Genomic DNA, 15,234 nt, shown 5'->3' with positions numbered 1-15,234 from the left:
CGTGTGTGTGCGTGTGTGTGTGTGTGTTTGGGGTAAGGAAGAGGGTTTGCCAGGATGGTGGGGAAAGGCAGTAGATTTTGGTCCATCTTATTTATTTTTGAGTGGTTCTGAGGCTTGGGACCTCTGGGTCCTTCCCCAAACCAGGGTTCACCCCGAGTCCATGGTGAAGGGGCAGACCGTATCTGGTTTGAGGTAGAATGCAGGCAGTTGGAGGTGGGACAGAAGCAGTTTGGCAAGGTGCTGGCTCGTCTGTGGCCTGACTTTGGGTATTCAGAAAATGAACGGTTTGCTGTCTCGGTAGAGTAGGTTGTGGGTGTGTGCAGGTGGATGTGTGTAAATGAGTGCATTCTCATGCAGGTCCATGCACACATGTTCAGAGGAGTCTGACTTACATAAAAATCGCATGCGTGTATGCACACATGTGAATAGGGTCAGTCTGGGTATGCACTTGTGAGACTGCTTGTGGATTTTTGAGTGTGTGCTTGTGTGTTTTCAGGGGAATGTGTGCGTAGGTGAGTCAGAGCAAGTGGATATGAGCTTGGATACGAGCTTGTGCGTGTCCAGCGGTTGTATCTGTGAGTTGGATGTGTGTCTGTGTCAGGGAGGCACACAGCTGCTCGGCTCCACCCATGTGTCTGGGGGGCTCCGCGTGGCACATCCTGTATTGGAGAGGCCGGGCAGGCCTGTCTGGGTGCCTGCTTCGGCAGCTGTGTGGGTGTGTGTGAGTGCCTGCATGCGTGTGCAATACGGTGAGCGTGAACTTGTGGTATGTGCTTCCAGCCTATTTGTTTTTCAGCATCCCTTTGTATCTCTCTGTGCCCATATTGCACACTCCCTTGTCTCTGTGTCTGTGCGGGGACCTGTTTGTAACCTTTGTGGGTGTCTCTGTGTCACTGCGTGTTTTTGGGGGGCGTATACCTGTGTGTATGACGTGGTGAACTTTCTGGGCACCTCTGTGTATGTACCTGTGTCTCTGGTTGTGCGTGCCTCTGTGTAGCTTTGCACACTTGATTGTATCTCTTGGTGCGTGTTTCTGAGTGTTGGTATCCAGTGTGTTGGGTTGCTGTGCACACTGGAGTGTGTCTCCACGTGCGTATGTCTCTGATTATGTGGGGGGGGTTGCAGTGTGACATTAGTGCATGTCTCCTGTGTGTGAGTTTCTGAGCGTGTGCACCTGTGCGTGTGTGTATGCGTGTGCACACCTGTGGTGTATTGGCCTATCTATGGGACAGAATGACTTCTGTGAATGTGTGTGTGTGTGTGTCTGAGCATGTGTGTCTGAGTGTCCGTGGAGGTGCAAGACTGGTGGGGGGGTGTAAGCTGAGAGCATCCCACCAGAAAACCTCTCTGACTCTTTAAAACCACTCCTTGCCCCGTGCCTGGGGTCAGGACGGTGTTCAGGCTGTGCACTCACCAAGGGCTGACTCGGTGATCTGTGCCAGCTACGAGTAGCTTGCTGTGCATCTTTCCAAGTGCCTTTGCTCTGAAGCTCAGGGACCCCCTGCCCCTGGCTCCCTCGGCCCCCACAGCACTGCAAGCCTCTCTCGCCAAAAGCCTGCATGCGGGACAGTTGTCGAACATGCTCGCAGATGTTAAGAGTGCAGGTGTAATTTTAGGCAGAAGGTCTGAAAATAGGCAGCCTAGGACGCACTGAACATCCCGCCAGCAGTGCTTCTAATTAGGAACAACTTGTTTTCCTTAAATAAACAAATCAAGTGAGGAAAGAAATTGCCCGAGATTAATGGCTCCCCGGAGCAGGTCCAGATGTTGGGAAGTTGGGGATGGGGTCCCCCAGGACTGCAAGTGTTAGCACTCGGGGTCTTTTCTACGTTTTGACCGTGCTGATGAGGCCAAGGGGCTGAAGAGGAACCTGGTGAGGAGGTCAGGGCTGGTGGGGAGGGGCGCTTTCCAAGGTGTGGCTGGTGTTTTGCTATTGGGATGGAGCTATCCCTGGCCCTGCTTCCTCCCTCCTCCCTGCACCCCTGCCCTTCGCTGTGGGACTTGGCATTTTTCTCACTCAAGGGGTGGGTGGGTGGTTTAGGCCCCTGCTCCTTCCCTGGGGGTTTGGCCCCATGACGGGCTTTGGTCTTTAGTAGAAGACGGAAGTGACCTCGGGTACGTTCCAAGCTTAGGTCTCAAGGGGCTCCTGCCATGGCTAGGGGAAAAGCCCCCTCAGCCTGGCCCCAGAATGAACAGGCGTCCAACTACCCTGAGCTTGAACTTCAATAAAGAGCATAGCTCAGCCAAGCCCCCACCAGTTGCAGGGTTAGAGAGAAATGCTTCTTTTTTTTTTTTTTTTTTTTGAGAGAGAAATGCTTCTTACTGTGTGTTCCGGAGGTTTTCTGGTTGTTTGTTATGCACCATTACTGTGCTTCTAGCTAGCCGACGCATTTACCAGCGTGTGCATTTCCTCCCGTGTGGCCCGGGTGCTCATTCAGAGCTGGAGAGTGAGCACCTGTGCTTCCTCAGCATGGATATCCCCTGTCCCCTCCTTGCTTTCTGCTCATCCCGACAGCAGCAGTGATGATGATGATTATGTGTGAATGTTTTTGGAGGGCTTACTGAACTCCATGCCTCCATGCCTCGTGGCCCAAACTCCAGCAGTTCTGTTACTATCTTCTGTTTAACCTGGGAGGCTTGGAGAGGCGAGCTGGCTGGTCCCTTCACACAGCCCAGAAGAGGCCTAGCTGAGGTTTGTGCCCCGATCACCTGATGACAGGGACCATGTTTTCAACTATGATGTCTTATTGCCTCTCCAGTGCCACAGGCCTGTTTTACAGAACGGACGGCATAGCATATATTTGGCATTCTCAGCTTACCTCCCCTGGAGTTTGGATAGGCAGGGATGAATCATGTCGTAGATGTGGGAAATGTCTGTCTAGATGAAGGGATGATTCATTCATTCATTCATTCGTTCATTCATGGACATACTCATTCAAATCAATGATCGGCATTTGCTCAGAACCTTCTAAGTATTATACCGTGTGAGGTGCTGAAGATACCGATGGGAGAGACCCCAGTTCTGTCCTCAGGAGCTTACAGTTTGGAGAGGAAGGAGGAGGCAGATTAGACTGGGATCTACTCCAGTCTTGGCCTCTTCCTGGGAGTGGCTTCATCTGTCCCCGGCTCTTAGAGGATCACAGGAGGTCACGCTGACCAAGCTCTTCACACGGTGCCTGGCACCCAGGAAGCCACGATAAACAGTAGCCCGTTCTTCCTCCTCTTCTTTCTCTTCCTCCTCCTCCCTGTGGAGGAGACAGTTGAATGTTGGAGCCAGAGCAATGTGAGATGGAAGAAAGCAGGGCTCACAGGATCGCAGATAGAGTGATCACCATCCTGTTTTGTCTAAAACTGTGAGGTTTCTCAGGATGCAGGATTTAGTGCTAAAACCAGGAAAGTCCCATACGCAAACCAGGAAAAGTTAATTACCTTAGTCCTACAGGAGGTGTCAGACCCCACTTGGAATGACTTAGAACAGGGATTGGTAAATGGTGGCCCACAAGCCGAGTCCAGTCTACTGCCTGCTTTTACAAATAAAATGTTATTGCAACACAAGCATAGCCATTCGTGTATGTATCATGACTGCTTTCCAATTCTCACTGCAGAGGTGAGTAGTTGTGACAGAGCCCATATGGCCTGCATAGCCTACAATATTTACTATCAGATCCTTTACAGGAAAAAATTTGCTGACTTCTGAGCTAAAAAGCCAGCCAGGGTCCTGGGCATTGGCCAAGAGTGATGAGGCGAGAAGTTCGTGCACTTGGCCGAACCACTGTGGGTCAGGTGATGCCTGAGGCTTCCCTCCAGGGGGTCAGGGAGAGGGTAGCCCCTCTGGAGACTTTATAACTTTGTGAGCTAGGGGAATTCTTGGTTGGGGTGATGTAGACCCAGAGAAAGGAAGGGACATCCCAAGGCCATTCAGCTAGTGGGAAAGCAGATGGCGGGGGTCTTGATACCTAGAAATCTAAGAGGACAGCTGTATGCCCCTCTAGAGGGGAAGTGAGGGATCTGGGTCCCCACTCTGCCACCCACTGACATTGTGGCCTTGAGCAAGTCTCTTTCCCTCTCCCGCTAATGATGGCAAGCATGGGTCTGGGGGCAAGGCTGCACACTGGGTGGGCCTGGATTACTGCGGATGACTAAGGAGTACCCCAGTGGGACAGTGAAATGCAGAAAATGCCCGTGGGACTGGGGCTGTGAGCACTGGGCTCTGGCTTTTCAGAGTCAGTCCCTGAACCTCCAGGAAGCTGGGGCCACATGACATTGGCCATGATGAACCCTGTAGAAGTCTCTGGAGATGGGAGACTCTTTGGGTTTCTCTGTCTCTTGAACACCCCCCAAGGTGAGCCCTACTGCATTAAGATGGCCTGGATGAATCCCCCACAAAGTGCCTGTTGACAAGGCACTGGCCTGGGTTCTTTATAGTTTGAACGCCCATGTCTCAGATGAGGAGAAAATTTAGAATCTCTAGAGCAATCAGACTTGCTTTTGGTTCCATAAAACTGTTAGGTCTATCACTGTGATGACTGCAGGCCCTTCTTGGGAACTCAACTACATGTAAATCAGAACAGGAAGGTCGTCCCATTTAATGGTTGCACTGTCCGCATCAGAAAAGAGCCAACATTTCTTCTCACTCAGAGCCCATTTACTCTTAGTTTGCACAAGCTTAGCAGCCTGACTTCTCCAGGCTTGTAGCCCTTAGGGGGAGCAAATCGGACATGTGTGGGATGGTAGAGGAAGCAGAGAGACTGCAGCCAGGAACAGCAGCTGACGGCCTGAGAACGAGGCTACAGATGACAAGATTCTCAGCATGAGCACAAGGGGCCCCTCTCTGCCTCAGGTGGTGGAATGTGGCAACTTTGATCTTGGGGTCATAGGTTCAAGTCCCACCTTAGGGATAGAGATTGCTTAACAAATCAAGTCTTTAAGCATGGAAATAAAAGAATCACAGCCCAGGGGGGAGTTTAGAAGAGGGGTCAAATCCCCCCCCATCCCATTAGCTACTGCTCCTCTCAATATTACAGAACCGTGCAACCCATTATAGAACCCTGTAATGCCCTGTAATGCAGTATTCTAGAACAGCAACAATGTTGGCTTGTGTGATGGCACGAAGAACGGGTGAACCTCATTCAGTAGGCAGGGTGAAGGGTCAACAGTAATTCATTGGATAAAATATTTCTATTCCATGGTTAAACTGATACACTTTTCTGTGTCTGATGCTTCAGGGGTTCGAAAATTCACTTATGTGGAACTCGTTTCTGACAGTGTTGAATAAGTGACCTATTTTCCTGCCCCTAGAAGAGTATCTGGCACATGGTAGGCACTCAGGAAATAAACATTGTTTGCAATCAGGCACATCTGGGATCAGAGGCCAGACACTTCACAACAGCTAGTGGTCCCATCTCTGGGATCAGTGTTCTCATCTGTAAAATGGGAACACCTGCAGATGAGCTAAAGTTGGTGCCGAAAATCAAAGGCCCTCTTTCTGTGCTTGGTGTCTGGCTTGTGATTTTTGCCTTGTATGTGTCATCGAAGAGCCAGCCACCTGCAGAAACCCGGCTGGCAGGAGCACTGAGATGCAGGGCTCTGGCTGTCAGGTGGCTGGCGTGCAGGAAGGCCCACCAGGACAGGACATCGCGATGGACTTCAGTGATGAGCCAGGCTCATAGATGCCACAGCCTCCAAGGAGTACAGCAGTGTCTTTATACATGTCCGGTAGCCTGTCTAACTCCGGTCCAACTCAGGAGTGGGGACCAAGACCGTGGTCTGCACAGGTGAGCAGGCTTGTGTCCAGATCTCATCTCTGTCCCTCACAAGCTGAGGGATCGTCGGCAAGTTGTTTGAGCTCATAATGCGTCCATTTACCCATGTGCTAAACAGAAACAGTGATGCTTGCCACGATGGATTGTTAAGGAGGACTCAGTGAAATAATGCCCAGCATATAAGTGAGTCACAGTGATAATCACCTCAGCCAGAAGACAGGTTATTTTCTTGAATGGGCATAACTTAGATTCCTTCTAGCATTGAAGTGTGTCCATAGGCTTCTGCTCAGGACCAGTAGGGAGATGAGTTTGCCAATTTCTGCATCTACCTCAGACTAGCTGGGACATCTCTGGAAGGCTTTCTCTTTGAACTTGAGCTTTCTCTTCCATTCAAAAGCATACGTGGGCATCCATTCTTTATCCAACATACCTTTATTAGGTGCCTACCTCATATGAGCTTCCAGGTTCTGTGTTCAGCCAAGCCGAGCACCTCAGGGAGGTGATTCCAACTGACAAGCCATCCAACAGAAAGGAAGAAAGGCAGAAGGAAGTAAGGGAAGGAAGAGAAGGAAAAGAAAGAAAAAACATCTAGAGGGTCACAGCCTAGAGTAGCAAAACTGGGATTTGAACATCGGTCCAACCCTAGAGCCCATGCTCTGTTCTCTGCACAGCATGGTCTCATGCCTAGGGTGCCACACACAGCAGAAGGTGAATGTGCAAGCTGATTTTGAGACAAGATGGGAAAGTATTGGAGACAAGAGTCTCCCATTTAAATGGGAGAGTATTTGAGACAAGATGGGAGAGTATACTGCTTTGGACGCAGTAAAGGAAGTGCAGGTGTTGAGAGAACCCATGGCATGCTGATACCATGCCCTCCCATCCACTGAGGCTCACCCATTTGTTTGCCAGCAAATTTTTATTGAGCACTTACTATGTGCAAACCCCGTGAAGACCATGGAGAAAAACAAACAAACAAACAAACAACAAAAAACAAGATGGTTTCCTGCATATAATTACAACTCCAAGTAACTGCCAGAAGGGGAAGTGTCTGATACTGGGAGGGCACAAGTTAGGGCATTTGAAAAGAAGGCTGCATCGAGACAGAGAAAATGATCTGGTATCTGAAGGATGAGCAGGATTGACCAGGTAAAGAATGGGAAGAAAGGGGAAGTAGCATGTGCAAAGTCCCTGGGGTGTGAAGGAGAGTGGTATGAACCAATGAAACGGACACTAGGGCTTTTAGTGTGTGTGTGGGGGGCTGGTACATGATGGTACATGATGAAGGTAGACAATTCTCAGGGCCTTGTGGGCCCCATATACATTCTGCTTTTTATCCTTCCGGCAGTGGAACACCTTGTAAAGATTTTAAGCACAGAGAGTGAAATGATTCCATTAAACCCTGGTCAGAGCAACAAGATAAAACCCTGCACCCCCACATGAGGTGGGAGCCCATTGAAATCCCAACAAAAGGGAGCTGAGCGGACAGCAGCGATTTCAGGATTTCAGCCTCATTATGCAAAACACACAGCTTTCTAAGGGAGATGTGAGCTTTGGAAAAAAGAGTCAACAAATTAGTTTTTTAATCTGCTTTAAGTTGCTGAAATGCCCTGTCTTCCTTCCATTGTCACCTGATGGCCTGTGGGCTGTTTTAACTTTTTTTAGAGAATATTTTTTTAATTAAAGGATTTTTTTTTTCTTTTTGAAAAACAAATCTCAGCCGTGTTTTGATAAGATAGAATTAAAAATGGCACTGGGGAAATGCCACGGAAAGCTTTGATTTTTCTCCTTATGGCATCTGAACTGATTTAAGTAATAATTATATATTTCATCTCGGTGCAGCCTCCCCTCCTCCCTTCCTGGCCTCCCCAGCACACCACAATGTACCAGCAGCTCTGAACATGTGGTGTTCCTAAAAACCCCCAACTTTCAGCTCCTAGAGGCACAGGGACTGCTCAGTAAGAGACCTCTAAGATTTCTGAACCGATTGCTTTAGGTTTAGGGCAAATCTCAGATTCATATGCTACCAATTCATAGCTGTGTGGCTTTGGGTCATTTATTTCAGTCCCCTTAGCCTCCAGTAACTTATGTAAAATGGAAACTAATGATGGTATTTATATTCATCAGGATTCTTGTGTTTGTCAAAGACAGAAAACCCAACTTAAATATCATTACGCTCTTATTCTCGGACATAAAGGGAATATATTGCCTCATGTAACTAGCATCCTACCTTCAGGTGTGGCTGGATCCAGGCACTCGACAGTGTTACTGCTCACTCACTCTCTTCCTTCCTTCCTCCCAGTTTTTTGACTCTCCTTTTCTCTGTGTGGGCTTCCTATTCAGACTGGCTCTGGTTGTCTTCTTCTGAGCACAAATGCCCATTAGTAGCTCCAGGTTTCCTTTTTTTTTTTTTAATTTTTTAAATTTACTTTTAAATATCTTACCTATTTGATAGAGAGCATAAGCAAGGGGAGCAGAGGGCAGAAAGAAAGGGAGAAGCAGCCTCCCTGCGGAGTGGAGAGCCCGATGACATGGGCTCAATCCCAGGACTTGGGGAGCATGACCTGAGTCTAAGGCAGATACTTAACCGACTGAGCCACCCAGGCACCCCTGTAGCGCCATGTTACCATTGTGCCAGCTGCAAGACCAGCTCCAGTAAGGGCTGGAAGTGAGCCTTGGTGCCTCCTGGAACCAGTCATCATGGCCCCACTCTTAAGTCACATGACCCTTGGAGCCTTGTGGCAGGTGACTACTCTTCGCTGCTTCCTAAGCCCTGAAGACCCACAGTGGGTGAAAAGTGGGTCCTCAAAGGAAATCAGGACCCAGTTAACTGAAGAAGGGCAAATGCCAGTCAGACTAACATGACTTCCTGGCAGCCTGTCTAGTCCTTACCAGCAGGACGAGGCTGACATGAGATCAAGTGTGCCAGGTTCTGGGTTTCTGCTAGCTCTTCTCAGCGCTGCCACGGTGATGGTCATTACTGGCGTGCGGATAACAGGCCAGGCTGGAGCTCTGCGAGTAGTTAGGGTGATGGGAGACACCCCTGACCAGAATCCTCAGCCTGGACACCCTGGTGACTGCTGTGAGCCTTGGACCTGTTACTCCCCTTCCAGCGATGGCTGCTGAAAGCCATTGCCTTGTTCCTTACCCAGCAAGCCCCACCGCACACATCACTTCCCCAGCTAAAAGCTGCGATGACTCAAAGGGGCAGGGAGGGGTTGAATATCCAGACCCCTCCAGGGGTAGGTGGGTCCCACAGGAGGGAGAGAGAGCACAGGGACTGCACTGAACCCAAGAACAGGTGCCTTGTCTACAGGGGCTCCTGCTTCTAGTCCCTGCCCACCATCACTGAGGAGTGCTGAGCCCTGGGTGGCAACGTCTCTTTATTATGTCTTCTAAGAGGTTTCCAAGGTCTGATGCAAAATTTGCCCGATTGTAAATGTTGGCCACAAATTTGGGTGATTTTATTTATTTATTTATTTATTTTTTAATTTTTTTTAAAGATTTTATTTATTTATTCGACAGACAAAGATCACAAGTACACAGAGAGGCAGGCAGAGAGAGAGGAAGGGAAGCAGGCTCCCTGCTGAGCAGAGAGCCCGATGTGGGGCTCGATCCCAGGACCCTGAGACCATGACCTGAGCCGAAGGCAGAGGCTTTAACCCACTGAGCCACCCAGGCGCCCCTGGGTGATTTTAAAGCACAGGACAGACCAACCAAGCTTGTCTGTGGGTTCATTCGGACCAATGTTGTAAAGCCGGGTGTCGCCAGGGAGGGGGACACGGAGCCTCTCTTGCAAATACTGTAGAGCGCTTGCGTTGTGGATGACCTCAAAAGACACAGCGGCCCATTGTTCTAGAAACCTGGGTCATGTGCAGTGTGTTTTCAGCATCCCCTCGGATGGCCACAGGAGGAACTTTTCCCCCTGAGCTGCACCATTTTTAACAGGCTCTGTGGATTGGATGGACTTCGGTGAGAACGACTATTTAGAAGGAGTTCATTTTGCTGCCTGAGATTATTAACGTTCTCTGATTTCCTCCTTCACATTATTGATTTCCTGGTATAAAACTTTCTCTGCAGAGGCTGAGAAGGTAATTCAGTGGCCATTCCTCCAGGTGAAGGAGGATTCAGTCTTGGCTCCCACCCTCTGCTGTATGCTGAGGGCAGGTTACTGTACCTCTCTGAGTCTTAGTGTTCTCATTGCCAACACGGGGGTCCTTGGAGCTCCTGCTTCCTAAGGAGGTGTGGGGCACAGAGTAGGTACTCAGCAAAGCTTAGCTTCTCCTGTATAGCTGCAGCCCCAGCAGCCTGGGGAGATGGTTGGTATCTTTCTGCGTATCAAGCACCCACTCTGTGCCAGGACCCCTTTGCCATGGAGTTTAGACCCAGCTTTTGGGCCTTTTTTCTTTAACTCCTTTTTAAAAATTTTTTTAGTATTTTCTGGGGCACCTGGGTGGCTCAGTGGGTTAAAGCCTCTGTGTTCGGCTCAGGTCATGATCTCGGGGTCCTGAGATGGAGCCCTGCATCGGGCTCTCTGCTCAGTGGGGAGCCTGCTTCCCTTCCTCTCTCTCTGCCTGCCTCTCTGCCTACTTGTGATCTCCGTGTCAAATAAATGAAATCATTAAAAAACTTTTTTAAAGATTTTATTTATTTTAGAGAGAGTATGTGTGAGTGGGGGCGTGGGACAGAGGAAAAGGGGAGAATCTCCAGCAGGCTTCCCACTGAGCCCAGAACCTGATGCAGGGCTTGATTTTACGACCCTGAGCTCATGACCTGAACTGAAACCAAGAGTCAGGCACTTAGCCAATGGAGCCACCCAGGTGCCGCAGTGAGAGAGAACTGTAAGCAGACTCTATGACCAGTACAGGGCCCCATGTGGGACTTGACCTCACAACCCTGAGATCATGACCTGAGCCAAAATCAAGTGCCTGACACTTAACTGACTGAGCCACCCAGGCACCCCTCCCTAGCTCCTTAAACTCACCTTGTTCCCTTCTACCTCTGGGCCTTTGCACACACTATGCCAGCTGCCCAGCATGCTTTTCCCTCCCTGTTTCTACCCTTCTCCACCTGGAGAACCGCAAGTCCTCCTTTGGTTCTTGGCTGAAACCTTACTTCTGAGAATTCCTCTGGGGTACCCTTAGACCAGGTCAGATCTCCCCTGCCATGAGCTCTCCAAACTCCAGATCAGTTCCTTAGGGCTTGGAATTACAGCACTGTGTGACGATTTAACTAGCCTGTGTCGCCTCTACCCTGCTGTCTGCTCTGGATGAGAGTGTGGGGGGGGGTGGTCAGGAAGGTATTGAGCTCCCTTTCTGTGTTCACACTCCAAGCCTGCCACTTGCGGCAGCAAAAGGTTGTGGCTATTAACTGAAATGTAAAAAGGAGGGCTGAGGATCCTCATACGCAGCTGGACTTGGGGGGAGAGCATGAATTAGCACAACTGCTTTGGTAAACCACCTGGCGGTATTTACTGCTGTGGCTTGAGACCGTCTCCAAGCTGCTCATCCCCTTTGAGATACAGACTCAACAATAATCAGGATGTGTGTATGTATTGTCTACTTCTTCAACTGCTATGACAAATATAGGACTACATGTATGTAATAATGTGTATATTTATATAATAATATAATAGTGAAAAAAACAAAAGCTACCCAGCTGTCCTTTCTGGTGGACTGGACCAGTAAAAGGAAGTTCCATCGCCCCATGGAATAACACACAGCAGTAGAAAGGTTGAAAGTAGAAAGAAAGTGCAGCTACAGGCCTCAGAAGGATGGATCACACACACACACACAATAATACCAAGCAAACAAGGCAGACATACAAGATCCTATAGTATAGAATCCCCATTATAAAAACTTGAAATAGAAACTAAACGTGAGTGTGGAGGGATGCCTGCTCCCTTAGGTCAAAGCATAAAGAAAAGCGAGGAAAAAATGGCCACAGTTGTCAGGGTGGCAGTTCCCTTGCGTGGTGAGGGAGCACAGAAGGGGCTTCTGGGGTGCCGGCCACATTCTGTGTCTTGCCCTGGAAGGTATGTGTTCATTGTGCAACAGTTCACTAAATGGTTCATCTTTGTTTTCTGCTGTTAATGTGAGTCATGGGTCCCATGGAAAGATCCCCTGTGTCTGTCCTAACTTGGAGGGGTCCCCAGCCAAAACCTACCACTTTAGCTCTCATGCACAGAGAACCTCCCCTCCCCCCCATCTTCTTTTAAGCCTCTCTTTCCAGTGCAATGAATTGCTTCTGGTGTGCAGTGCGCCCCTCTCTGAGGGCTGCAGATCTCCAAGGGCAGGAACAACCCGAACAGCTTTTGTCTTGGCACTGAGGCCGCTTGGCCAGAAGACATGATTAGCCCCTTTTTTAGAGTGTGATAAGGATGGAGGGTTGATTGCCCCAGAAAAAGGAAAAAAACAAAACACAAAAGAAAGAGTGAAATAAAACCTGCAAAGCATTTTCGAGTTTCTAGTTTTGCAGGCCACCGAAAGACTGGGAGATCAGCTGTCCTGGATGGAGGGTCAGATAACAGGGCCGGGCCGCATGAGAATGAGGACCTGGGGCCCTGAGGTGGGGAGGCTGAGTGCTGCCCAGGGTGGGCTGGCCTCTAGGTCCACAAGAATTAGGTCTCTGGACTTGCTGTCCTGGCTCTTTGCCTGTGACTTTGGCCCCCCCCTTTCTGTGCAGGCAGGAGGGTGGGCCTGGATTCTGACCTTGAATCTTGGCCCTGGCTGGAAGAGCAGAAACACTATGATTTTTATAGGACCTTGGAGCTCAGATCAGAGTGAAATGGGGTCAGGGAGTTTGAGAAGCCTGGCTGTGGTTTTGGATTATTAAATCCAATGGTTTTGGATTATTAAATCCTTGATCATGAACTTCATCCATCCATTTAGGAAACACAGGTAGATTTCCTGTTTGCGATTCTGTCAACAAACGTGAATTGAGCTTACCTTGGGCTAGACTCTACAAAGCATCAGGTTACAGTTGGAGTGACCAACTGTCTTTGGTTTGTCTGGGATTTTCCATTTTAGCCCTCGGCTAAGTACCTAGGGGACCCCTCAGTCCTAGGCAAACCTGGCTGGTTGGCCCACTCTCACAGAGTTCACAGCCAGGTAGAGGAGGCAGGAATTACAAACCATGAGATGAGCATTTCAGTGGAGGAAGCACAGGGCGGTGTGAAAGCCCTGAGGAGGCCCCTCGCCCAGCAGATAATGTCCAGGAAGGCTTCTTGGAGGAGGTGGCATCTAAACTAAGGCCTTCAAGAGGAACAGGGTCAGGCAGGAGTAAAGGGGGAGGGTGATGGGTTCCTGACAGGTGAGAGAGGCAAGAGCCTGGTTGTTGTTGTTGTTCAGGGGTACTGGGTGGTGGTGAGAAGGGTTGGGGGAGAGGCAAGGGGACCTGGAGGGCTCATGTCATGGTAGGACCTTTTGGCTCAGGGTTGGCACCTACTGGGCATTTGGAAGCCCTATTGGGGGGATAGAGAAATGAACTGGAGGGGCACCAAGTTTAATATTTAAAGATTGTCCTAGGGATGCCTGGGTGTCTCAATCGGTTAAGCATCTGACTCTTGATTTCAGCTTAGGTCATGATCTCAGGGATGTGAGATCCAGCTCCGTGTTGGGCTCTGCGCTCAGTGTGTAGCCTGTTCCGGATTGTCTCACTCCCTTTGTCCATCTGCTCCTGCCCATTCTGCCCCCAACCCCAGCTTGTTCTCTCTCTTTAAAAAAAAAAAAAAAGAATTGTCTTGGCCCATGTTGAGAAAGGGCAGGAGATAGGCTGGGGGGAAGAGTTAAGAAAGAATTAAGAATGGATATAAAGAGACCACTGGGTAGGACTGCTTATTAATCCTTCCAGATTAATCCTTCAGGCTCAAAGCCTCATCTCTGGCTGCTTGCTTCCTCTCCTGCCCAGCGAAGTATCATCAGTATATCCAGCTGCTTCTCACCTCCTCCATCCCCATCCTGGCATCCCCAGCCCAGGTCCCCTTTTTTCTCCATAGCTCTTCCCACCTTCCAATCTACCATGTAATCTACGTAGTTATTTTCTTTACTCTCTGCTGCTTCCCCCTCCAAGAATAGCGTTTCTCAACCTCGAGCTATTGCCATTTTGGACTGGATAATTCATCATGGAAGGGAGCTGTCCTGTAAGTTGATGGATGCAGGAGCTCCCCTCCCCAGGTGCTGTTAATCTAAGGCACATCTGCAGATGTAGGAGGATGTCCCCAGGAGAGGAAGGGGGCAGGATCGCCCCCAGTGGAGGATTGTGGCACTGCAATGTCAGGGTCCTTCACTGTTGTGAAGCCTGCCTCCCATTGGGGTCCCGACAAGGGCTGGAAGAATGAATGAGTGGGAGGTGCTGGCTTGAGCCAGTAGGGAAGAGAGGGATTTGGTGCCATTGTGTTTGCTACAGTGAAAATGGAGATCCTCTTCATAATCCTCTCTAGGGCTTTCATCCTACAACAGAGGAGAGGGTCAGAGAGGTTAAGCAATGGGAGTAAAAATCTCAGTCATTAAGAAACCAAATTGAGAGTTTTTCCAGGCATCCCATACCCTCATAGAACAACGACTGCCATTATGGAGCATTTGCTACTGGCCAGCCGGTGTGCAGTGGTTGGATCCCCTTGTTAAAGCCTCCAACGACCTCATCCTGTTTTTACCAATGGGACTCTGAGGATCAGAGAGGTAGAATGAATTGCCCAGAGTTACACAGCCTGGGTGGAAGGGGCCTGTCTGACTCCAGAGTCTAAGGCTGACTTCTATGTGGGAAACAAAGAGGCACAACCTCTCCCCACCCCACCCCAGATAATTGCATCACCCCAGAGAGTCTTTCCTTTGCCTTTTGTCTGCTGAGGGCAGATGATCAAAGGGCTCCCACTGACACATTAATTATCAAGGCTGCAGAGACTCTGTAAAATTCACAAGGCCCTCAGTCATGAGAAACCTCCTGCTCCTTAACCTTGACCTCAAGCCTAGCCCAGTGGCTGGGGTGGGGAACTGGGCCGATTGGGGCTGGGGGTTTACAGCATTCCTGCATGTGAGGTCAAGTCAGCAAGCCCCTGAGCAAATAGAGTCTTTTATTTCTTTCTAGCCGAAGAGAGTGGACCCAATGTTAGCTTAAGTCACCACTGGGTTGGAAGTGGATTGTAGCAATGGCATTGTGGGGTTTTTTTTGTTTCGTTTTGTTAAATTCCCTTACATTTTCTCTCTTCCTCCCTCCCTCTCTTTGGAAGCTTTCCCAGGGGGCCTGGAGTGGAAGCTTGTAATAGGCACCAGTATTGCCTGAACTTCAGCCAGGAGGCCCCCAAGCCGTGTTCATAGCCCATTTTACAGATGGGGAAGCTGAGACCCAGACTTCCTGGGAGACAAATGGGTGCCCTCTGGAAGCCAAAGGTTGTTTACGTTCCTCTTTGTGTAGCCCCAGCCTGACAGTGTTTCCATGACATAGCCTCCCTCTTTGGCTGTACACTCCTTATGTGGAA

The 15,234-nt window shown here is 49.5% G+C and overlaps 2 protein-coding genes across 3 annotated transcripts in view; one reads left to right on the top strand and one right to left on the bottom strand.

Annotated features, from left to right (window-relative positions):
• Window positions 1–15,234, top strand: part of WSCD2 (WSC domain containing 2) — a 116,334-nt gene that overhangs the window by 2,325 nt on the left and 98,775 nt on the right. The gene's annotated exons all lie outside the window — the stretch shown is intronic.
• The window catches only part of LOC116571520 (protein argonaute 2-like), a 32,639-nt gene that overhangs the window by 7,958 nt on the left and 9,447 nt on the right, over window positions 1–15,234 (bottom strand). The gene's annotated exons all lie outside the window — the stretch shown is intronic.

Source organism: Mustela erminea, chromosome 13 (genome assembly GCF_009829155.1).
Source record: "Mustela erminea isolate mMusErm1 chromosome 13, mMusErm1.Pri, whole genome shotgun sequence".
Lineage (NCBI taxonomy): Eukaryota > Metazoa > Chordata > Mammalia > Carnivora > Mustelidae > Mustela > Mustela erminea.
The sequence above is the reverse complement of the archived record's forward strand: the minus strand, read 5'-3'. Positions and strand labels throughout refer to the sequence as shown.